Source organism: Rattus norvegicus, chromosome 7 (assembly GCF_036323735.1).
Source record: "Rattus norvegicus strain BN/NHsdMcwi chromosome 7, GRCr8, whole genome shotgun sequence".
In the NCBI taxonomy this organism is placed as follows: domain Eukaryota; kingdom Metazoa; phylum Chordata; class Mammalia; order Rodentia; family Muridae; genus Rattus; species Rattus norvegicus.
Window position 1 is genome coordinate 45925681 of NC_086025.1, and position 24748 is coordinate 45950428.

General features: G+C 37.7%; 1 protein-coding gene across 7 annotated transcripts in view; it reads right to left on the bottom strand.

The window, feature by feature from the left end:
* Syt1 (synaptotagmin 1) overlaps nucleotides 1-24748 on the bottom strand; it is a 544812-nt gene that overhangs the window by 226032 nt on the left and 294032 nt on the right. The window lies entirely within an intron of this gene.

Consider the following 24748-nt stretch of genomic DNA (forward strand, 5'->3'; position numbering starts at 1 on the left):
ATCCCTCCAATGACTGTAACCTGTCATTTAAATAAGTTGCTGTTTATAAATTTGCAAGGTTGACTGGTGGTGAGCACATTCTAAAATAATCCAAATTAATCCAAAAATCCATAGAATCTACTTGTATTGTCCTCAAATCAGGAGAATATGTTTCTCCTGAGAATGAGTAGCTACTGACCAAGATGGCATTGCATGGTGGCACGAGCCCACTCTGTGCACCCTGTCTTTGGGAGGTAATATTTCTATTTATGAGTCAATGGGCAGCACCGTTTTATCTCGGGGAAGAAGCAAAAGCCAGAGACAGAAAACTTCTCAGAGAAACGCTTAACCTTTACAACTTATTGGGACATATCTCTTTTCTAACTAACTTAAGACACTCACACACATGTACACATACATGCACATACACACACACTCACACATACACAGACACACACTCACATACACATACACACATACACACACACATACACAGACACACACTCACACACACATACACACACATACACACACACATACACAGACACACACTCACACACACATACACACACATACACACACACACACGATATAAAGGACAACTAAGATATAACTTATATTTTTATGCCTGCACTTCTATTCCTAGATAGAAATGTTTAATTGAGAAAAAGAATTAAAATGGGATTTTTACAATCAATCTAATTCTGCCCAGCTTGGAATTTATGGATTCTGGACATCATGTATGACAATCTTAGGGTGATTTTTTTTTTAATTTAGAGAATACTTTATTAGTTTTTGTAATCAAACCCACGTATATAAGACCTTACATATTTAATACAGTGTGTTACCCCTGTACAAATGGAAAAAACTTAAGTTCAACATTTCTAGACCAATATGGCTGTTAATTTCTGTACAGTGCCAACTCAACACAGTAAACGGGGATACTTTTTTCAAAAGTTGACAGCACAGGTAAAGTTTCAAAAAATTCAAATTATATATCTGTATATATATATTTATATTTATATAAAAAGACCAATAATAGCAGTGTGTTATGCATCAACAGCAGCAACAGCTTTTCCAGGTTCTGCAGTCATCTGAACAAAACTGTAGAGACATCCAGCACACTCCATTAAAAAAAAAAAAAAGTAAAAAAACAAAACCTGAGAAAACAGCACAGTTCTGTTACTCTTGTGGTACCTGGCACCATTTTTTTTAAATTAGCTTCTCAATCATCATCTGGAAAGAAAACATTCTGAGCAACATCATTAAAAACAGCTCTGATAAAGCACGGTCACTACTACGTATCATAAAGCAGGTACAAGCTATTTTACATCCACAGAGGTATGATACAGTACTGTCCTACATCTATAATACTAGAGGATACAATTTAAAAGGCATTATTTGAGACTTGATTCTACTTTTCCAGCAGAGGGCCCAAAGGATGGTGTGACACAGCTTTGTAAAGAAACATACTCTAGACAGGATTTCCTTTCACTAGTGGCACACTTCTAAGGATTCATTCTCTCCATGAATGTCAGCTAAAACCGTTATTAAAAAAATGAAATATCCCTAGAACAAAACCGTATAACCACCGGATTCACATGAAGATGACCTAGTGGAGACAAGCTGGACCTCACCTTACCAACAAGCTATCAAATCTGTTATGTTTAAACAGTGAGACCTCCAAGGAAGGAGATGCCAAGTAGTGCTTCAAAGCTTCGGACCACAATCAAACACAGCATCCTTTTCAACAGAAGCAGAAGCTCATCTGAATATGCTCATGGATGCTGACATCAACATTTAATCATCTCCTCACTCATCCAGGAAGAGGGGGAGATCAGTTACTACTGTACTTTATTGTGTTCAACCAAATCACCATGTTACAAAAATAGCAAGCTGCCATAATAAAAAATAAGGCTCCTCTATCCAGCACCAGATAGCATCATTTTACTTTCAAGCCTAGAAATTGCACACTTGTATATAAACCAATCGAAGATGAGGATTGAGAGTTCATCTTGGTGGATTTTTCCTTTGATGAATATGAAGTGTCCTTCCTTATCTTTTTTGATGACTTTTAATTGAAAATTGATTTTATTTGATATTAGAATGGCTACTCCAGCTTGCTTCTTCTGACCATTTGCTTGGAAAGTTGTTTTCCAGCCTTTCACTCTGAGGTAGTGTCTGTTTTTGTCCTGAGGTGTGTTTCCTGTAGGCAGCAGAATGCAGGGTCCTCATTGCGTATCCAGTTTGTTAATCTATGTCTTTTTATTGGGGAGTTGAGGCCATTGATGTTGAGAGATATTAAGGAATAGTGATTATTGCTTCCTGTTATATTCATATTTGGATGTGAGGTTATGTTTGTGTGCTTTCATTCTCTTTGTTTTGTTGCCAAGACGATTAGTTTCTTGCTTCTTCTAGGGTATAGCTTGCCTCCTTATGTTGGGCTTTACCCTTTATTATCCTTTGTAGTGCTGGATTTGTAGAAAGATATTGTGTAAATTTGGTTTTGTCATGGAATATCTTGGTTTCTCCATCTATGTTAATTGAGAGTTTTGCAGGATACAGTAACCTGGGCTGGCATTTGTGTTCTCTTAGGGTCTGTATGACATCTGTCCAGGATCTTCTGGCCTTCATAGTTTCTGGCGAAAAGTCTGGTGTGATTCTGATAGGTCTGCCTTTATATGTTACTTGACCTTTTTCCCTTACTGCTTTTAATATTCTTTCTTTATTTTGTGCGTTTGGTGTTTTGACAATTATATGACGGGAGGTGTTTCTTTTCTGGTCCAATCTATTTGGAGTTCTGTAGGCTTCTTGTATGCCTATGGGTATCTCTTTTTTTAGGTTAGGGAAGTTTTCTTCTATGATTTTGTTGAAGATATTTACTGGTCCTTTGAGCTGGGAGTCTTCACTCTCTTCTATACCTATTATCCTTAGGTTTGATCTTCTCATTGAGTCCTGGATTTCCTGTATGTTTTGGACCAGTAGCTTTTTCCGCTTTACATTATCTTTGACAGTTGAGTCAATGATTTCTATGGAATCTTCTGCTCCTGAGATTCTCTCTTCCATCTCTTGTATTCTGTTGGTGAAGCTTGTATCTACAGCTCCTTGTCTTTTCTTTTGATTTTCTATGTCCAGTGTTGTTTCCATGTGTTCTTTCTTGATTGCTTCTATTTCCATTTTTAATTCCTTCAACTGTTTGATTGTGTTTTCCTGGAATTCTTTCAGGGATTTTTGCGACTCCTCTCTGTAGGCTTCTACTTGTTCTCTAAGGGAGTTCTTTATGTCTTTCTTGAAGTCCTCCAGCATCATGATTAAATATGATTTTGAAACTAGATCTTGCTTTTCTGGTGTGTTTGGATATTCCGTGTTTGCTTTGGTGGGAGAATTGGGCTCCGATGATGCCATGTAGTCTTGGTTTCTGTTGCTTGGGTTCCTGCACTTGCCTCTCACCATCAGATTATCTCTAGTGTTACTTTGTTCTGCTATTTCTGACCGTGGCTAGACTGTCCTATAAGCCTGTGTGTCAGGAGTGCTGTAGACCTGTTTTCCTGTTTTCTTTCAGCCAGTTATGGGGACAGAGTGTTCTGCTTTCGGGCGTGTAGTTTTTCCTCTCTACAGGTCTTCAGCTGTTCCTGTGGGCCTGTGTCTTGAGTTCACCAGGCAGGTTTCTTGCAGGGGAAAAGTTGGTCCTACCTGTGGTTCCAAGGCTCAAGTTTGCTCGTGGGGTACTGCCTAAGTCCTCTCCGCGGCGGCAGCAACTGGGAAGATCTGCACCGCTCTTTCCGGGAGCCTCCGTGCACCAGGGTTCCAGATGACGTTTGGTGTTTTCCTCTGGCGTCTGGATGTGCACAGAGTGCAGTCTCTTCTGGTTTCCCAGGCGTGTCTGCCTCTCTGAAGTTTTAGCTCTCCCTCCCACGGGATTTGGGTGCAGAGAACTGTTTATCCGGTCTGTTTCCTTCAGGTTCCGGCGGTGTCTCAGGCGCAGGGATCCTGCCGCTCCAGGGCCCTCCCCTACGGGAACCCAGAGGCCTTATACAGTTGCCTCTTGGGCCAGGGATGTGGGCAGGGGTGGGCAGTGTTGGTGGTCTCCTCCGCTCTGCAGCCTCAGGAGTACCCACCTGATCAGGCGGTGAGGTCTCTCTCCCTCGGGGTTTGGGAGCAGAGAGCTCGTGATTTTTTTTTTAAAAGCTGTGTCTTTAGGACACATTTAAGTTGAGCATCTGGTGATGACATCAGACAAGTTATCCAAATGCCCATCTACTTGCATTCCAACCTCTCTAACAATGGGCAACCTAGCTGAGGGCTATACAGCTCCAGACAGAGGATGCCAGCTCAGTACCAGGGTTCTCACGCCAGCTAGGAACTTCTCTCATTTAATGCATTAAAAGTTTAAATGACACATCTTATGCTCCTTCTCTAGTAAATGTATAAAGCCACACTGGGAGTTTCTAGTCTTGCCACATTCATATTTTGCCATACATTTATGTTATCAGGATGATAACATAACAATAAATTTGTTTAGCATGTAAAAGAGAAGAAAAGAAAAGCATGAGTGACTTTGGGACTAATACCAGTTTCCCTGTCATTGATTTTTGTCTGTTTATTATTTTGACTCTATTCTATAAAACACTAATACTGGTCAGCATGACTAATTTCCTCTTCCTGTTTATATGTAAGCAATAACTCACTGTCTATTTCATAGGAAGGTAACAACCATATTGGGAACATACTAAACAAGGCAGGAAAAAATGCAGACTATTTCTTCACTTTGGGAGATTTGTTGTTTCTTATATTTCAAGAGGTGGCTAAATAAAAATGGTGCTTGGCTGAGACTGTGATGCTGTCCTGCTGAGAAGCTACTCAGGGCACAAACACACTGGGAACGAATTATAATGTGTGATTGTGCTTGTACTTTGTGCTATGAGATTTTAAAAGCTAAGTTGTTTCCTGTAATTATGCCCAGCAGGCATGGGCCTTACTATCTTAGTGCTTGCTCAGAAACTTTAGTAAGCAATGATTGACCCTTGAGAACAGCCAAGAAAACAAATTGAAGGTACCACTCTCAACTAAACATTTACCTACAAAATAACAAAAGGTCAGAGGAAATCACTTGAAAAGAGATAGTCAGAGGAGAAATGTGGCTTATGTTCTAAGAGAATCCAGGAACAAAGCCATGTGTTCCCCTGTGCTCAGAGCATCACTTATCTCTCTGCTTGGAAAGTAGCTGTTCATTGCAGGATGCTTGGTGGCATTTCTGAATGACAATTGCATCTCCTCTACGTGAGTTTGGAAGTGAAAGATGTCTCTATACATTACCAAGTGTCCCTTAGGGACATTACCTTTGGTTAGAGCCAACTGACTTGATGAATCACTTCTTTTTTTTTTTCCTTTTCTTTTTTTTGGAGCTGGGGACCGAACCCAGGGCCTTGCGCTTGCAAGCGCTCTACCACTGAGCTAAATCCCCAACCCCGATGAATCACTTCTTATTAGATGCAAATATCTTCTTCTCGGTCTAACTTGATGTATTCACCAAGACATGGCACATCTATTTGATACTACATCATTGCCAAAAGAGACAGCTATTAGTCACACATACTCTACCATCTTGTCCAGTTTAAATTGATTTTTCTGCTCAGTCCTTGTCTAGAAGAGTAAATTTCAGAGAATATATATTTGTTGATTTAGGACATAGATGGGTGATAAGTTTTTATTAAGTTTATAACTATAGTAATATATTTGCTATTTATTCTGAATTTTGATGACCAAGAAAAGGCCATATCAGAAAATGCTGCATATCAAACAAAACTGATATTATTGTGTAGGTAAAACAGTTTATTGTTCAAAGTTTATCAGGCATTTCAAACTGGAGAAATAAGAATGGATTCTAATTGAAAGTAACAGATGATTGATAAAGGCACGAAGAAGGGCAATTAAGATCTCACAATATGATGTGCTTTGCTTTGAGTTCTTGGATTAAAAGAATTTTTCCCCACAGTATTATGGAAGGAAGTACTGACATTTATGTTTTTTAAAGTACAATCAGTTAAATTAAGGTCACCATCTGTAAGAAAACATAATGGGAGCACTGGCGTGATCTCCATTACCTAGTTTGGAGCTGGGCCTCATGAGAGGCAATGAAAGCCCCTTGGTATCCAATGACAGGGATCTTACAGTGCTTCCTATCACTTGACTTGGGTGGCCAAACTCAGCAATTTGAGAATGGATACCAGAGAAATAGTATAGAGTGCATGAGTTACTTACACATCAATACTAGAAGTCTATGAAAAGTATAGAAAAGTTGTGAAGAACAAAAAGGGCCCTAGAATACATATAAAGGAAATTAGATTTTAGAGTAGCAGATGTATAATGCCAATAGAAATAAAAAAATATACATTTAATCATACTTTTGCCATTAGCATCTCATGTCCTGTTATTCTGGTCCATAAAGGTAAATATCCGTGACCTATCTCATCTCTACAATTTCCATCACATGAATTATTGTGTTGGTTATATATTGATGGGTCTAAAAGAAATGTCATAGTAAATGCTAAAGCTACGCAGTATTCCATATGTTCATGCTTGTCTACCCTTCTAGCTCTGCTCTCTTTTTAAAGTGGCAATGCTCATTTGAAAATTTACTCTGAGTATATACCTTCTGCACTAGAAAGCACCATACATAATGCAAACGGCTTTATAACATTGGGAGTGGGGACTGACAGTAAAATGTCATGGGGTTGAGGAAATTTGGATGGGTCCATAGATTAGAGAACTAGGGAGACATAAAGCCAGAATAGATGCTTATCCCTTTACAATGAAGTGGAACTCCTTCCAGATCCTTTGCTAAGCACAACTTAGTGATGCAGAGACTAAAGGAAGAGGAGGGGAATTAAACTCTAAAACCTGATGTTACTGGTTCATTAGTAGCAGTGCTATTGGTATAGATATTCTCAAATCTCATTTTGTGGATTCTCAGATACAGTAAATGGTAAAATCTATGGATGCCATTGTTTTCATAGTGGCAGCAACTGCCATTATGGCCTTAGCTAAGCGGAGGAAATGTGAGGAAAATTTTGTGGTACTGTTTTAAGTTGGGAATGTAAGAACTCATTAGTTAAAAAAAGTCTAGGGGTTGGTGAGATGGCATAGTCTGTACGGTGGTTGCTGGGATAATATGAGGACCCAAGTTTGGATCCCTTGTACCCAGGTAAAGCCAGATGCTGTGACTTTGTGACCCTAGTTACAGGTAAGGGAGCTAAGAGCATCTCTTATCAGTTGGTGATCTTCCAGAGTTCAGTGATAGACGTATTTCAAAAAAATAAGGTAGAGAATGTTTCTCTACACTGTTGGTTACTGCCAGGACCTGTGGGCCACTACTACTCTCTTAGGGTTGGAGCCAGAGGACCAGGAATTTTGATGTTGCATCGTATCTCTTAGTAATGTCAGAAGCTACACTCAACATGTCATCAATGCGACTGCTCAAAGATGAGCTCAGCAAGGACAACAATAGATATGTCAAAGTAGATGAAGGGGAAGCTCAAGAGGCTTCACACTACACAAACAAGTACAGGAAACTAAGGAATGCTGAGAGGTGGGGAGAGAGAGAGAGAGAGAGGGAGAGGGAGAGAGAGAGAGAGAGAGAGAGAGAGAGAGAGAGAGAGAGAGAGAGAGGGGCATACCAACACCAAGTGGTCATTCCTGAAAACATTAGATACAGTGTGTGAGTAACACTAGAACATTAGATACAGTGAACAGGTTTTATTTATTAATATATAGGTATATGCATGTAATAACAATGAAAAAAGAGGCCATGAATTTCAAAGAGAACAAGAAGGGTATATGGGAGGGTTTGGAGGGAGGAAAGGGAACGATGTAATTATACTACAAAATCAAAAATAAAATAAAAACTATCACTGACTGTCGGTGATATTTCTGTGTCAGTATTGATGACAGTATGGCACTGTCAGTATTGATATTTCTGGAGTGCTTTGATGAATGTTTGTATTTATTGATGAGAGTTAACTGAGGGTCCTCCTGGTTTCAGCATAGGTAAAATATTTAGTGAATTTTACAAACAAGTAATAGTAAAGATAATGGAATTGTCCTTACTTTCACTTTTGCTTCATAGAAATTAATTAAAATAGCTAAGTCATAAAGCTATTTACCATGAAATTTTAAATAATGATTTCTTTCTTTTTCCATCCCTGTACACTCTCCTCTCTCTCTCTCTCTCTCTCTCTCTCTCTCTCTCTCTGTCTCTGTCTGTCTGTCTGTCTGTCTGTCTCTCTCTCTCTCTGTGTGTGTGTGTGTGTGTGTGTGTGTGTGTGTGTTTGTGTGTGTGTGTGTAAATAGAAAGTTACATTGTCAAAAGTTTGAGTCCCTGAAACAGGACATCACTACAGTTACTTTAAGATACATATTCTCAAAGAGATATGGTAAACTTAAGAGCCTTCCTTTCATAAATGTTCCAAGGGGATGGGGTCCTTTCTAGTGGTAGCTAAATTTATACTACTTTCTTGATAGCCATATTAAAGTCTTTTGGCTGCCCTTGCCCAGATGACCTTGTAGACAAATGGAGAGCAAATATAAGTCGAATTCAAAGTATTTATTGCATTATTACTATAGTGATGAGCATCCTGCGAAGGACCAGACCCAGAACACCAATAAAATCACGGCAGCAAATATCCATTACTCTCCTCTGATCAGCCAGGCCTGGGTCGCAGATGTTATTTTCATTGTGTTTCTATTAGAGCTAAAATTGAGTACAGTGTAAGCCCTATTATTTCATGGTTCCTTATTGCATTAATTTCGATAGAAGACAGGCTAAATCATGTTTTTCAGCGCATAACACATATAGAAAACAAGCTGGGTATAACTCCATTAGCTTAGATGTGAAGAGCAAATCAAATCTCTCCTCTGGGAGTTTTGAAGATAAAATAAAACACTTTTCTTGGGAGCTTGTGAAACTTTGATGGATATTCACTGCAAGCATTCTTAAAGAGCAAGGGCAAGCCTATAAAAATAACCAAAGTCACCACTGGGTGGCATCATGACTACACCAGGCAGCTTTAGCAAGCTCTTGTGTCTGACTCTTGAATCTTGTTTGATATTAGCAACTTGTTCCAATAGGATGATCCTAATACCCATTCCCAATTTCCCATGTTGAATGGATTCAACCTTTCCCAAAGTAGAGTGAGTAAATCATGCCACCTTTCACACTGTCAATAGTTCCCCCAAGCTACCTGCCCCGAGGCCAACATCTTCTTGCTTCCTGCTACAGATCCCTTCTCTTCTTTCTCCTGTCTATATTGATTTATCTTGCTTCCCAGAACTCTTAGATTGAGTGTACCTTATTACTATAGTGTCAGACAGGAGCCTTGTCAGTATCTTGCATTCGATTACATATTGTAATGAATCCTCAAATCCTTCTTCAAAATGTTCCCATCCATTTCTTTATGAGGACAGCTAGAAGAAGTCAGCAGACTGTCACTCAATACTCTTGACAATATGAAGCATTTCCGTGGGCCACTTGCTCTTTCTATCTTCATGCTGTTAAGTCTTCATCAATGACCCCTATGATGGCTCTACTTTGCCAGCAGCCTCAGAGTCTTAAATATCCATTGAGGGTTCTCTGCCATTTGTCCATTAAAATTCATTATCTTTATTTTCATGATATAACTTCTGTAGTTGGTGTTTCATTTCTGAGTTTTGTTCTATGGTCCATATCATATATCCTGAAAATGTCTTTATTTTTTTCTATCCTTGAGCATCTTTCTACTTCTTGCTTACCTCTTTGGTGTTCAAAATAGTGTCTGTCCATCCCACTAATGACATAAATGCCAGAATCAGTGCCTGAACTCTGCAACATCCACTGTCATGGTATGATGTCACCATAAGCTATCAGGCCACTTTTAGCATAAGAGCGCATACTTCCTAATTGTAAACACTTGATCATGCCTGCCTTATTCTTATTTCTAAAGAGTCATAAAGTATGTCTTAAATGTTATAAAGTTCATTACAAACTCACACCAATATCACCCCGACCCTCCTTGAAGCTTAGAAATTTCCCAGTTCTCTCTCCTGGACTTCCCACCAGACTGCTCATGGCTTTCTGATTCTTTCATGTCATGTGTCTTAACATGCATTCCTCTCAAGTCACACCTCCTTTCTGAAGTATTTCCCTTTCATTCTAACCATCTGGGATATTTTTCTTTGAACAGTATGCCTGATATCTATTTTAGAATGAGAAAACGTTCTCTCTTCACATCTAACCAAGCAAGGGGGAATTTCCACTCTACTCCCTCAAGGAAAAAAAAATAGGAAAGTGTTAACATATATCTTTTGGGCAGCCTTCTCCCATACATCCTCTGCAGAACAAAGATGGCTTCAGAGATAGGTGAATTTGGAAAATGGGATTGAACGTGCTTGCTCAGCTATTTCCGTTCTTACCCTCATCTGCATGCCTGTAGAGAGTGGGATGCTTGTTTTTACAGCATGCTTACAGGGAAGACCTTCTGCCCATTTAGGGTAGCAGTCCAGGTTTGAACTATAAGCTTAATTCAAAGAACCTCACTGGGGTCATACATATAGGTTCATAATATAATCAACTAGCTCCAAGAAGCCACTGTGTTGATTTGTAGTAAGTCAAATGACTTATTGACCTAGTTTTCAATTGGTTCTAGACCTTGGAGCAAAAAGGGTATTTTCATGCTGCACCCTTTGTTCTTTGGAAATCTTTCTGACTAGGTACAAATCTCCTCTCCCTCTCTTTGAGGTCAGGGTACTTTCCTGGACTACATGTAGTTAGCATCATGGTGTAAAGTCACAGAATTGAGCTGTCAGTGCAGGGAAAACCACCTAGAATTGCAAGCACAATGCTTATCAGGCACTGAATCTGGCTTTTGTGTCATTAGAGGGGAGGAATAGAAGTAAGGAAGATACTACAGAGGACGACACGGAGAAGTGAAAAGCAGATGCTAAAGGATAGAAAAAGTAAAGACCTTTTTAGAGTATATGATATGGAACAAGGGACAAAACCCAGAAATGAAACACTAACAACTCAGTGTCAAATAGTTCCAATATTTTCCAGAGAAAATGCTTCTTTTATAAACCTAAGAAAATGTAAAGTGGTAAGTAAGAAGGTCACACATTTTATAATTAAAAGTGATTGTGACTCTGTTTACAAATTAAACAATTTGATAGTTTATTTTTGGATTTGTCTGTTTCTATGGTAATTTTTGTACATTGCTACGGAAATAGGAAAAGGAGTGCAGAACTGTATGACTGTAGGATTAAAAAAATTAAGGTATCTTAAAATAAATGACCTCTTCAAATCTAGAAAGCACAAAAAATATCTATCGTTTATTTGCCAACCACCGTAGGCCAGGTATGATTACAGGGTGCTCAGCATGCCGTTATTTAACTCTTCATTGCTACGGAAAGGAGACAAGGAGACCAGCAATATGTAAGAGTCATCACTCCATGCCATGGAGCTCACATAAAGTATAGCCAGCTCCAGGCAATCCAGTTCCACAGTCATGATTTCAATGTCTTTTTACCCAATCCCTCTTTTGGAAAATCATACCTTTGGCCAATTAAGCCTCTCATGATGAGTAACAGAATTCTGGGAGGAATGACAAGATATACAGTGGAAAGGAATTACCTTAAATAACCAATTTGACCTACAATAAAGTAGTGTATGGGCAACCCAACTATTCTTAGCAAGAATGATATTTCTTAAGAATGGCTGTGTTCACGTCAACTCCCTTCTTGGGAGTGTGTGTGACACGTCCTAACTGGTGCCCTTTCATGTTTCGCTGTGGTTAGATTTGGTCCCACAGGTCAAATCTGCAGCTTTTGCATGTGAATTTGAAGCTTCACTGATTTCTACCTTCTCTTCAGCGAAGGTAAAATTCTGTTCACTAAATGATATTCACTAGACCTAAATCATTCTGTTCACAGTTTCACAGGATAATCATGCCACTAAATAGGACAGAATGTATTTTTTTTTTCTACATGGGTTCTTACAGTCTCTGTAGATTTTTAATACATCTTTCAGCCATTTGTATCTTCCAATTCTGGAAGTGAGGGACATATAAACTTCTTAGGAATCCTCCAGTGCCCACAAGGACAAATAATGTTCAGTTTAAAATATGGTATGTACAGTTTTGACTGATGCTATGCCAAGGACTACTATGTGAACTCTGAATATCGTGAAAAAAGACAGTGAGAATTAGATTAAAACACGGGTATTCACTTGCATCAATGGGCTAAGATTTATAATTCTAAGGGTATTTTTTTAAATAGAGAAATTTGCAAATGGAGAAAAATCACAGACTTCCTGTTGTCCTCTGATTCATCTCTAATTTCACTGGAACTCTCATTTAAAAGTATCTACATTGTTGAAAACCCATTTAATTTCCCATCTACAAAAGCCCACAAACTGGCGATTGCTGCAAACAGGAAGATTGCTGTTCAAGGGCTCGAGATGCTTTGAAAAGAACATTGAAAACTTTTAGGATGAATGAACTAATATCCCAAAAGGATACGGGAAACCTATTGTGAAACCTGAAGTTGATGATCATCTCCGAGGTCTCCTTAAATGACAAAATGTTATCTGGTAATTAAGTCCAACCTATAGATAATTAGCCTTTCCTCTCATTGTATCTTTCACATATTGAACATACAGTCATCAGTTAGGAACTTAAAATGTCATCATTTTGACTGCATACAAATGTAATTAGTTTTGAGGGCAAAGAAAGCTCTCACTGCAAACACTGCTCTCAATGGAAAGTCTTTAGGATGTTTGCTAACCGTACCAAACAACCAGCTTCCCTTATCAGTGATACTATGAGAAAACCCTGAAATTTAAACTGAAAGTGGAAGTGTGAGAGCTATCACTCTCTTGCAAATATTTATGATTCACCAGGAGGAACTAACAGTTTTCTGTGAAAAAGAAAGAAGTGTGTTGCTAGGTATCATCTTTGTCAGATGGATGCATTGATTGCTGCATTAAGCGTACGGCTGACTGGCTGACTAATCACGTCCTGTTCTGTGTCCCATATATTGTCCTGGATGGTTTTGGCCATTTTTGTTCTTTATGACACCAAGTAGGTTCCTTACAACAACCTACTGGGTCAGGATTTTCCCTCTCAGGTGAGGGATCAGGGATTATTGGTAAATGCCACTCGAATAAGGTTTAACCAGACCAGGGTGAGTCACCTCAATTCCCCTTGTCTTCCTATGTCCAAAAGAGGCATCAGAAGGCAAAGAAGGTGAGGGCATATGCATTTGTTAAATCACACCATAATTTATTCTTTATTCTTTATTTTCAAATGATTGGATTCCTTAGGGGAAGATAGCTACGAATATACTATTTTAAACTTATTAATAAGTTAATTAATTTAAACTAATAAAAATTATTTTTTTAAATGATCAGACCACTTTTAACACAGTAGGGTGACGACCAGTAACATGTCCTGGTTTATGTCACTTGATACACATTCCCTTTATGTTCCTTTTTACTATAAAAAATTGTTTCTCAAGTATATAAACCTATTGAGAGACAAAGAAGTCTTACATGTTCTTGAGAACACATTTCAACTATATTAGCCAAACACACAGAATACTTGTCTCTCTCAATGCACTAGACAATGTTCTGTTGTAATCTATTCTCAATAGACGAGTATTTTTATATAGTTAAAATATTTCATTCTTAAGGTAGCTTGTGACATCTTTTCCTGTTTTTCTCCTATATCAGCTGACATCCAAAGTAACTCCTACCTTTTACCCAGACCTCAAAAGGCTCAAGGGTAGGATTTTCCCACCATTTCTCTATACTCTCCTTAGGGACACAGAAGTTATGTGTTGAGCATTCAGCAGACAAAGTCACTTCAGTTGTCAATCTTTTCTGAAGATGCATTTCACATAACTACTTTTGTAGATCATTTATTTTTTTTACCATTCTACATGTAATGAGTAATCACTCCAAGAACATTATATTAGTTTTGCAACTCACTACACTGAACACTATCACTCCACTTTAAGATGATTTACAAGACAGAACTATGGGAGAAATGATTAAACCCATTTTACACATTAAAAAAATGATCCCAGAGGAATTACAGTCTACATGATTGTTTAGGGTAAACTTTCCAAACCTAGAATTTTTAAACCTAGTCTAAAAAGTCTGTCCACTGTGCAAACCTATCTCTAAAGCCTTTTCCTAGCATTGAACCATCATTGACACAGTATCCTGGGAGGCTTCTTAAATCATCATCCCAACTGCTTTACCACGGTTTAAGGACGCATGTATTTTTATACATGATTGATGCCTATTTACCTCTTATAACTCAGGGTTTAAATTTATTTATTATATCCTTGAATGATTACTAGAGCAGAACTTCCCCAAAACAGTATAATTTTTTTATTAAAGAAATGCTCTAGAAGACTATTTAACATCTATATCATACATAATATCCTTCCCTACATAGACTATGAAGTGATCACTATAAATATAACCACTGACATCTAGGTTTTACATTCACCCCTAATATATTATAATTATCATGGTAGGATTTATCACAATTGAAATAAAATGAATCAACTGACAAAACTCATCCCAGACTCTGACAACTGGTATGTATTGCAAAATTTTAAGTTATTTTATCAAAAATTATATTAAAGAGATGATTTCAAAAGCATGTCTCTGAAGATCTCACAACAGCACTGGTGTTTTAAAACATTTCATCTAGAGCATGCACAAAGACAGAATTTATTGTCAAGTAGAAATTGTGTCATATTTTGCATAATCAAATCATGGAAATCTGGCATAGCATCCAAGCTTGGTTACCGTTAGTTTATCTTTTTTATTAGAAAATATTAGGGTGGTTTTTAAAATACCATACTGTCTTTTAGAAAAGGGCAAGTAATTAAACTTAAAAAAAAAAGTTAAGAAAGATACATTTTGTGGGTAGATAACTAGAGTTTAGCTAAAAAACTTTCCAATAACATTATTTTTTAAAAGACATGAAGTTCAGTGCTCATTCTATTTTGTATGCTTAATAAACATCCTTAGAAACAATAGAGAAGGTGAAAGGTTCACATCTATTTTTTTCACCCAGAAGCTTCTAGAACAGACTAGCAAAAAAGATTAAGATGTGTTGCAGGGGTTGAAAAGAACTCATTTATACTTGCTTATTTAGAGATGGGAGTCAGGTCTTCAAATAGCAAGTGCTTGATGGTAAAAGCTCTCGAGTTATTATAAGGATAAATAATTATTCCAAATTAGCATCTTCTATTGCAATCAAGATAATTTTTATAGTCATGGGAAGGAAGAATAAATATTCACTGAACTGCACTTTAATAGAAGAGTTTTGACAATGCTCCATCAAATAAAACCAGAATCTATATCTTCCTTAAAAACCATTAGAAATTTCAGAATAATTTTAGAGAACAAATCCTCCCATTACTCCTCTAAATCAGAATTGGGTTGATGCCCAGACCACAAAAAAGCTTTTATTAGTGAAGAATCCTTTCATGCTGCAAATATATAACAAATGTGGCTATTTAAATACGATATAACTATATAATTAACCAACAGAGACTTTTTCTAACTGTTCAATTACAACTTTTAGCCCTAAATGACATAGAATGAACAGACTTAAAATTGTTTCTAAAGATAAATGTGATAAAAAGTGTTACCCAGAGCAAATGTCCTTTAGATGAGATTAGCTGATATTTGGGCTAAGGAAAGTTTTATTTTAAAACTCCATACGATATTGTTGAACAACAATTTAAAAAAATGATGAAATTAAAAAAAAAAAAGACCGGTGCTACTGTGAGAATTAAAAAAAAAAAAACACCTTTATTGCTCATTTTCACTTCTTAAAGGATTTGGGTAAAAGGGTCCCAAATCCTTCCTCTTATCAAAATGGTGTTCAACTCTTTCCTAAAGAGTAGTGCTAGATGCAAAGTCACTTCTATTGGGAATTTGTACTTAAACCTCCCTTAGTAGAAATGTATTTATCTTTCATGGTTCTGTCCATATCACCATTGCCCTTTATGTATTTGCAATTTCTTATTATTAGGCATATATTTTGAATGTTTTTTTTGATTCACTTAAAATAAATTTCTTCAAATTCATTTAAATTGTCAAGTAAATGGACATCTCCAGATGCATACTTCTACAGATCTTCTCCCAAGAGAAACATCTTGCTGGATTAAGACAACGGTCAAACATTAAGATTCTAAGACAAAAGGGAAGACTCGACCAAGATGCAGGCATCAAGAAAGAACAATTACTAAGGATGTATCTTGAGTGTATTTTTCCAGGGACGCTCCAGCACAGGTGAAGAGACACAGATCTTTTCATCACATAGAGTGTATGACTGCTTAGCCTGTTTGGATAATTAATGAGCTGACCGTTATTCACACACACACACACACACACTTTTTACTTTAGTAAGGCATATTTCCCTATGGTTTAAAAAATGGGAAAATAAGCAATGAATACAGTCTAGATTAATTAAGAGTTGGAAGAACAATAGAAAGAAGGAAGAAAGAAAAATTACTCTGAATTGCTCATAAATGTTTCATGCTTTATAAATGGTATCTTAAAAATCACTGAAATTCATTGTATTCATATTTCTTTATTTTTCTTAAGAGGTACAATTGATTTGATATTGTCCTTATGATAAAAATGTCTTTGCCATTTTATGCATGCCCCCCCCCCCTTCAATTGAAAAGAAACTGTAGAATTAGGAAGGGACTCCTGTTTAGGAAATTTTCCCCTGAGCAAATGAGTTTGAGGCTCTTTCCCACTTTCTCTTCTATTCAATTCAGTTTATCTGGCTTTATGTTGAAGTCCTTGATCCACTTGGCCTTGAGCTTCTGCAAGGTGACAAATATGAATCTATTTTTATTTTCTGCATGTAGACTGCCAGTTAGACCAGCACCATTTATTGAGGATGATTTCATTGTATGGTTTTTGGCTTCTTTGTCAAAGATCAAGTGTCCATAAATGTGTGGGTTTACTTCTGGGTCTTCAATTCTATTCCATTGATTGGCCTGTCCATCTCTGTACCAATATCAAACAGTTTTTATCATTATAGTACACTGTGGTACAGCTTGAGGTCAGGGATGGTGATTCCCCCAGAAGTTCTTTTATTGTTAAGAGTTGTTTTCTCTATCCTGGGTTTGGGCTTTTTGTTTTTCCATATGAAATTGAGAATTGCTCTTTCCAAGTCTGTGAAGAATTGTGAGGAACTGTGGGAGGGGGAAACAGGAGGGAGGCAATAGTTGCATTATAAATAAATAAAAAATAAAAATTTAAACAAACAAAAGAATTAGGAAGGGATGTAATGCACACATGTATGGTATGAACAAAACTAGTTCACATAATAAGTGGTAGGAAAACATACCACAGTGAGACAGCTCACTTTTTTTTTCACTCAATACTTTTCTGACAATCTGATTGAAGAAATGAAGGTTGGGCACTAAGCCCCCACCAATAGAATGTTTAAAGATGTAACAATGCTTGAAAAAGTATTCTTCAAGATTGAAAAAGGTTAAAAATACAGGCTCAGTGGTAGGCTATCTAAATGTTACCTTAGAGCTGGATACCTCCTTGCCCAATATAGTATTTTTTTTTCACAAAACACAAAGTTCTTTCTCTAGTAATTGTGCCTCTGTACAATAGGTAATTTATTTGACTAAATCAAAATTGGGCCAGCTGACCTGCCCGTGAAAAGAACTGCTAACAGCAGGGCTTTCGGTATAGTCAACCTCGTGGGAAAATTGACTGACTGTTAACGAATCTTCTCAAGTTCCTTAAGACTTTAGTTCCTTCGCCCGAGCTCGCATAATAAAAGTTCTTTGAGCACAGTTGCTAAGAAATGTAGGCCTTGACCTGTATCAAGTTCATGACACAATGCCTGGCACATGGTGAGCCGAAAGGAAGTGTGAGCTCCCGACAATACCAATGCTACAGCTTGCACAGTTGCCAGAAAGGAAATCATGGGAGCAACACCTCCGCAAGTCAGATAGATTCATGTGTGTATATTAGTTCTTTTAAACAGAGGCGTAGGAGAGAATGCATGCTAGTTCACAAACAAACATATACACAACTATTAGCTAGGGGTTTAATGGCCAGGATGAACACCAAAGAAGCCTCCAAGGCTAAATTATGGATAATAGCAGACAAAGTCAGGGAACCTGTTATCTCCCACATACAAAAGGTGTACTACCAAGTATGGAGCGTACTCCAAGAGTACAGAAATGACTCAGACACATGCAAATAATGCCCTGGACTTGTGGAGGCGGTGGCAGATGTAGTGTTCCCTGGCTAATGTAATATCCTGATGATAGAATGATTCTGTTTTGGACCACTGAAAATTATGCACACATCAAAAGGCCTGATTTCTCATGAGCATTGGATGCATCATCCACAGAATGAGTGATACAGCCCTCGTCCCCGGAACTGCAGAAAGAGAAGCCTGAAAACAGTCTAAAATGTCATCAGAGGGCCCAATACATACGAAAATCTTAAGAGGAAAAACATAAAGTGTTGTATTTAATTTTATGACAAGATGGCTTCAACTCAACAAGTGTTAGATATACAAGACTTATTGGAGCACTGAATGCGAAATGGCAATTAAGAATTTTTACTGAGAACGGGACCTCTGTTGAAGGAATCAGAGAAAGGACTGAAAGAGCTTGAAGGGGCTTGAGACCCCATATGAACAACAATGCCAAACAACCAGAGCTTCCAGGGACTAAGCCACTACCTAAAGACTATACATGGACTGACCCTGGACTCTGACCTCATAGGTAGCAATGAGTAGCCTAGTAAGAGCACCAGTGGAAGGGGAAGCCCTTGGTCCTGCCAAGACTAAACCCCCAGTGAACTGGATTGTTGGGGGGAGGGTGGTAATGGGAGGAGGATGGGGAGGGGAACACCCATACAGAAGGGAAGGAGGAGGGGCTAGGGGGATGTTGGCCTGGAAACCGGGAAAGGGAATAACATTTGAAATGTAAATAAGAAGTACCCAAGTTAATAAAGATGGGGAAAAAAAAGGAAAGAAAAAAAGAATTTTTATGGGTGAAATCATACTAACAACTAAATCATAAATGCTAAAGAAAAAAGTCTATTATACTTTATAAATACTCCTTGGCAGTCTACTGAATTCTGAAGAAGTAAGGTAAAAGCTACTAGGTATGGTTAGTGGTAGTTGTCATGATAGCACTGACAGACTAGCATCTGATTGAGTAAAGTTTTATAAGCTAAGCAACAGAAACATTAGGGGGAAATTGGAAGCATATCTTGAGGGTATAAGGCAGAAATAATGTCATCCGATCTTCAGACTACCCTGTGTCACCATGCTGTGCTTGTAAACCAGAGGGTTTCTTGTCTTTAGAGAGTTTATGATGTGAATTAAACCAGTAAGAAAAGGTTAAGGACAAATACATTAAGTTTCTATCTTCCAGTATGAAGTCTAATGAGTCAGTCAAACAGGACTTTGACTGACAACTACCTTCCTATACTTGTCAACAAACCTTCCTATTTCCTGTTGTCACATCACGGGATTCAAGTGTCTGTTGATTTTAGTACCACTTTATTTTTTTTATAGGCCATAGAATTATTTCTTGTTTCCTCCTCATAATCAAAAGTAAACGAAAACAATAGTTTAATAAGGCTATATTCTTGTCTTATGAAAACCTACTTGAGTTTTGCAGAATTGAAGATTATACCTGTATAGGTAAAATAACCCTATCAGCATCTCGAGATGCCAAGAGGAACAAGCATGGCTCAAGTCTCTTAGATACAGATGTGTGTGTGTGTGTGTGTGTGTGTGTGTGTGTGTGTGTGCGTGTGCGTGCATGTGCGTGTATGTGTGTGCATGTGTGTTTGTGTGTTTGTGTGTAGGTGTGTGTTTGTGCACATGTATGTGTGTGTATGTTTATGTTTTATTCAAGCATTTGGGTTTCCTTCAAGTGCTCTATAAGGAAGCAAGAACAATGTATACGATTACAGCAAAGCTGGCTTTGGGCGCCTCACACGCACTATGAGCCGGCACGATTTTTCATCAAGAACTTTAAGCTCAGAGCACCTCTTAGCCACTTAGCAGTTGTGAGTGACCCTGGGAGAGGGGGTTGTCAGAGTTTCCTCATTTATATACTAGAGAACCGAATATGTAGCATTCAGCTGTTTGTATCATAAACAGCAGATGTAAATGTCTTTTATACACTGGCACTCAATATATCATAACTGTTTCAGTGTTAACATAAAAAGTTCTGTTTTTGTAGACGTCAGAACTACCTCTTCTGTCTAAATGCAATTTACTTTAAAGTTATATATTTGAATTGTTTCTTTTTCCTAGTGGAAGTCTTTCATGCCAAAGTTTCCCTCATCTCCCTATAAAAAGATGACTTTCAAATTTATCTCCCAGAGGCAATTACAACATCTACAGAGCTGAATGATTACTCTTTTCAACCAAGCTTCCATATACCTTAGCCTCTGCTCTCTGTGGGAGATTTGTCTCAAGGCTTTCCCAGATGCCTTAAATCATGTACCAAATCATTATATATATACATATATATAATTTTATTGTATGCATACATACTAAATAATGTGAATCTTTAATATACATGTACAACAGGAAGGAGTTATTAACAAAAGCAATAATAACAAGTTTAATAATACACAGTTAATAATAAATCTTATAATCCACAGTAACCAAACCTATATGGACTTTCTTTTCCTTTTTCTTTCAAAATATTGCATCAGCCACCTTTTTTTTTTTTGCTGTTTTTATCAGATAATCAATGCCTGTGTGATGTGGTGAAGCGGTGTAAATGAGGGGATGATAATATTGTATAAAAACATTTAACTGGTATTAAAAGGCTTCCATACTCTGAAAGTTGATCAGATAACCAAGACAATGATCTGACTAATGGGTGGCTAGCATCCATTGTCAGCATGTCACAAAGGGTGACAGAGGAGGATGGTATGAGACTACATCAAGTGACCCAGAATATGACACAGTTTGAACTTGCAGTTATGTTTTCTGAAACTTTCTATGTAGCAGTTTTGGACTACAGTGTTTACAATGCTTCGGTCCTAAAACTTTACTCTTAACTAAATTACATTTTGGTAGTACTTTCCTTATGACAAGTAGAGATCAACATGGTCACCCGATTCTCTGTAACCTTCTGCATTAGTGAAACTGCCACAGAGTTCCCAAGTATCATCAATGGTCAACACTTTCAAAACTGCTGCCTGATATGTTTTTAACCCAGGGCTTTTCATTTATTTTTTATGTTTCCTGGGGATCCAAGCCAATACCTCACAAGACAAACTTAAGTGTTGTCTAGACTTCCTTTCAGTCCTTAATTCTTCCAGTTTTTAAGATATTACTCTATAAGCCATCTTGACAGTACTGGCTATTCTGAAAGCTTCCTCCCTCCCTCCCTCCATCCCTCCCTCCCTCCCTCCTCTTTCTCCCTCCCTCCTCTCTCTCTCTTCCTCTCTCCCTCTCTCTCTCTCCTTCCCTTTTCCCTCCCTCTCTCCTCTCTGTCTCTCTCTCTCTGTCTCTCTCTCTGTCTCTCTCTGTCTCTCTCTCCTCTCTCCCTCCATCTGCATTCTGCAGCACAAAGTTTGTAATTATATTTCCTGACTACCTTACCTTCATTATCATTTATTCCACTCAATCATTGCTGGCAACTTCCCCCAACTTCCTTATTATACTCAATCATTATTTTTTCTATTAATTTATGTTCTCATTTACTCAGTGACTGGAGCCCGTGATTCACTCTACCTTTGCCTGAGTTATTATAAACTATAACTCCTGAGATTTGAGACGAGTTTACTATTAAATTCTAAACATTTATGAAATTAGAATGCATATTATGATAGATTATACTTAAATGGGAGGATTTTTCTTTCTTAGTGTTTCTTCAAATAAAGCACCTCATAGTTTATGATGCCTTGGGTATCTCTGATGAAATGTCCTAATACGTTCCGGGGCATGTACCCATCCTTCATGTCTTCCGTTTGTGTGTCATACTTTCTGTGTCAGTACTTATTATAGATAATGTTGAATGTAAGGCTGCATAATACCTAACTCAAGTTATTCATTTCATTTTTCCCATTACCGAGGAAAAAATCTGCCCTCCTGTACTCTTATTTACCACTATTTACCAATTTGGGTCTCTGTTCATTTGCAAGATCAAAATCTAAGCCCCTTCTGGGAACATAGAAAGTCCTTCCCATTCTGACCCTAATGGAATTTTCCTACCTTTCCTTCCTCCCATACACTTTAAATATCCTTTTATACAAATATTATTAAGTCATCCTGAACAAACTGTCATGCCCCAGGACATGTTATATGATTTGCTTTGAAAGACTTCTTTGATCAAATTCAAGGTATCTTTTAGAGTTCGCTTCTAATATCATCTCTCAGAAGCATTTCTTGCTTCCCTCTGAAAGAACCAACTTTTTACATTTTTATTGCATGGTGCACAAAAACATGGACTTGGGAAGGAGATTCTGGGTATATGCTAATAAATTTGTAGTGAGTTGACCTCTCTGGGCCAAGTATTTCCATGCCATGAACATATTTTGTTCTTTTAAAAAATATCTTTAGCCTTCAATATAGTTTTCTATATATAGGTATTCATTGGCTAAATACTGCCATTAAACCAGTACTGAGTCAATGTTTCTAATAACCATACACCCAAATCGGTAAACTGTTCTGTCAGGTTCTGTGTATACAAAGAGTTAAATAAATTTGTGTTTCACCTCACATGGGGGTATTTCTTGCTACCTTCTGCTGTGAAAGTAAAGCCTTAAAATAATGATAGACCTGAGGTTGATTCTGTATAGCTATTTTCATTTTTTTTTAGCCTCTTGTCAGTCTCTTTTTAGTTTTTAATTGCCTCAGGAGCACGACCTGGTGTCATAGCTTCAGCCAGATGAATCAAAGCAAAGAGGGAATGATAGTCATGCCAATAGAACACTGTGCTTCTTAAAGGTCAGTGCTAAAATGTTTCCCTGCAATATGCTGCAAATAGTTCACTTTGTCTTATGAGCGAACTTGCTGACATTAGAGAGGACAGGCTCATACATACAGTGGGGTACAGAGATGGCAGTAGAAGGGACGAGTGATCCAGACCCACTGTCAGGTTAAGGTTAACTTCTTCTTCCTTCCCTTGCACCTCACCCTCACACTTCAATTCCCTCCTGCTCCTCTCTCATCCTCTCTGTTGCCTGTGTCAGGAGCCTCTTACCTGTGATAGTAAATTGGAAGCGGGGCTAACTGGCACACCTTACAGAGCCCTGACTATATCGAACCAGACATTTAGGCTAAGTTTGACTAGTTTAGATTAAGTGGAGTTCAATAGATGGAACATTCTGCATTTTTTTCCAGGTTATTTTTGGTAAGCCCAGACTCTGAAGTATAGATCTCTTCCAAAGTTTAATTAATCCACATAAGAAACTATGTATGAGAGGAGTCCCCAGTGAGCTTCCCTGATGTATAGGGGTCACGGGACCTTGAGCATTGACCATGGCCTTCATAAAGCCCAATTCCTTGAGGTATTGTAGATAAAGCCAAATCAATGACACTCCAATTTGTGTAGTTTTACTAAGAGAGGTGACACTGAGTCCCTTTAGTTCGTGAATGGAGTAATTATGGTCCCTATCGCATCTGAAGTTGTCCTTAGCATAAGGTCTCCATTTATGTAATAGCTTACAATCTATGACATCACACTGCAATGACCAAGTGCTGGGCTCAAGTGGATGCTAATCTGCATCTTCTAGAAGAATTAGAGATGGAGGGCATAACGAACACCACTAACAGTTTGCCAGAAAATGTTTCTTTCATTTCATTGAATATAAGTAAAACTAGATATTTCTAGGTGTGTAAGAGTACATTAATGGAGTCATTTACTCTAATGGGCATTTTTTCCCTGATAAATAGGGCATATTTAAAAAAAAACTATTACTCTGTAAATGTAGGGCACTATAAATTAGTTACTGATTTTAAACAAAGCATGAACAGTTGACTTGAAATTCAGATGAAAAAAAGTTTTAATCTATTTCTTAAAAGAACATAAAACCAAGAAAGAAACTTAAGGAGGTTTGATTATTGGTACACCAGAGACAACTAACTGAGTGTCAATTTCTATACTGAACAGTGGGATTCTAGGGAGCCCTATCTTTCCTGAAATTTTAATTAATAAAGATGAAGGATCACTTCAGTATTCAGTGACAGACGCTCGCTCATTCATCCAGAGAGCCCATTCTATACTTTGTTCCATCAATCATAATTTTTTTTACAGTAACACCTTCCAATTGCGTTATTTATTTTCATCTCCTACAGTTTGCTCTGTCTAAACAGTGGGCATAGTTCTTTAGTGTGTCCTTTAGCATGATAGCATATGTACCAAACAATCGCATTTTCCCACTAATTTGATCGAGCGAAACCTTCAGCTTTTAGATGTGCCTCCTTAATTTAACCAAATAGTCAACTTTACCTTCTGTTGCTCACCAGACGTGCAGCTTAAGAGTTTGGGTGTTATAAGGAAGTACTTTGGCTACCTGCTTGTCTCACATGTGAGCTCTTGATTCCCCTGTCAGCTTCCTATGGATCAGTGATCCTCAGCCTTCCTAATGCTGCAACCCTTTCATACAGTTCTTCATGTCGTGGTGACTCTGACTATAAAATTATTTTTGATACTACTTCATAATTATAATTTTGCTACCGTTATGAAT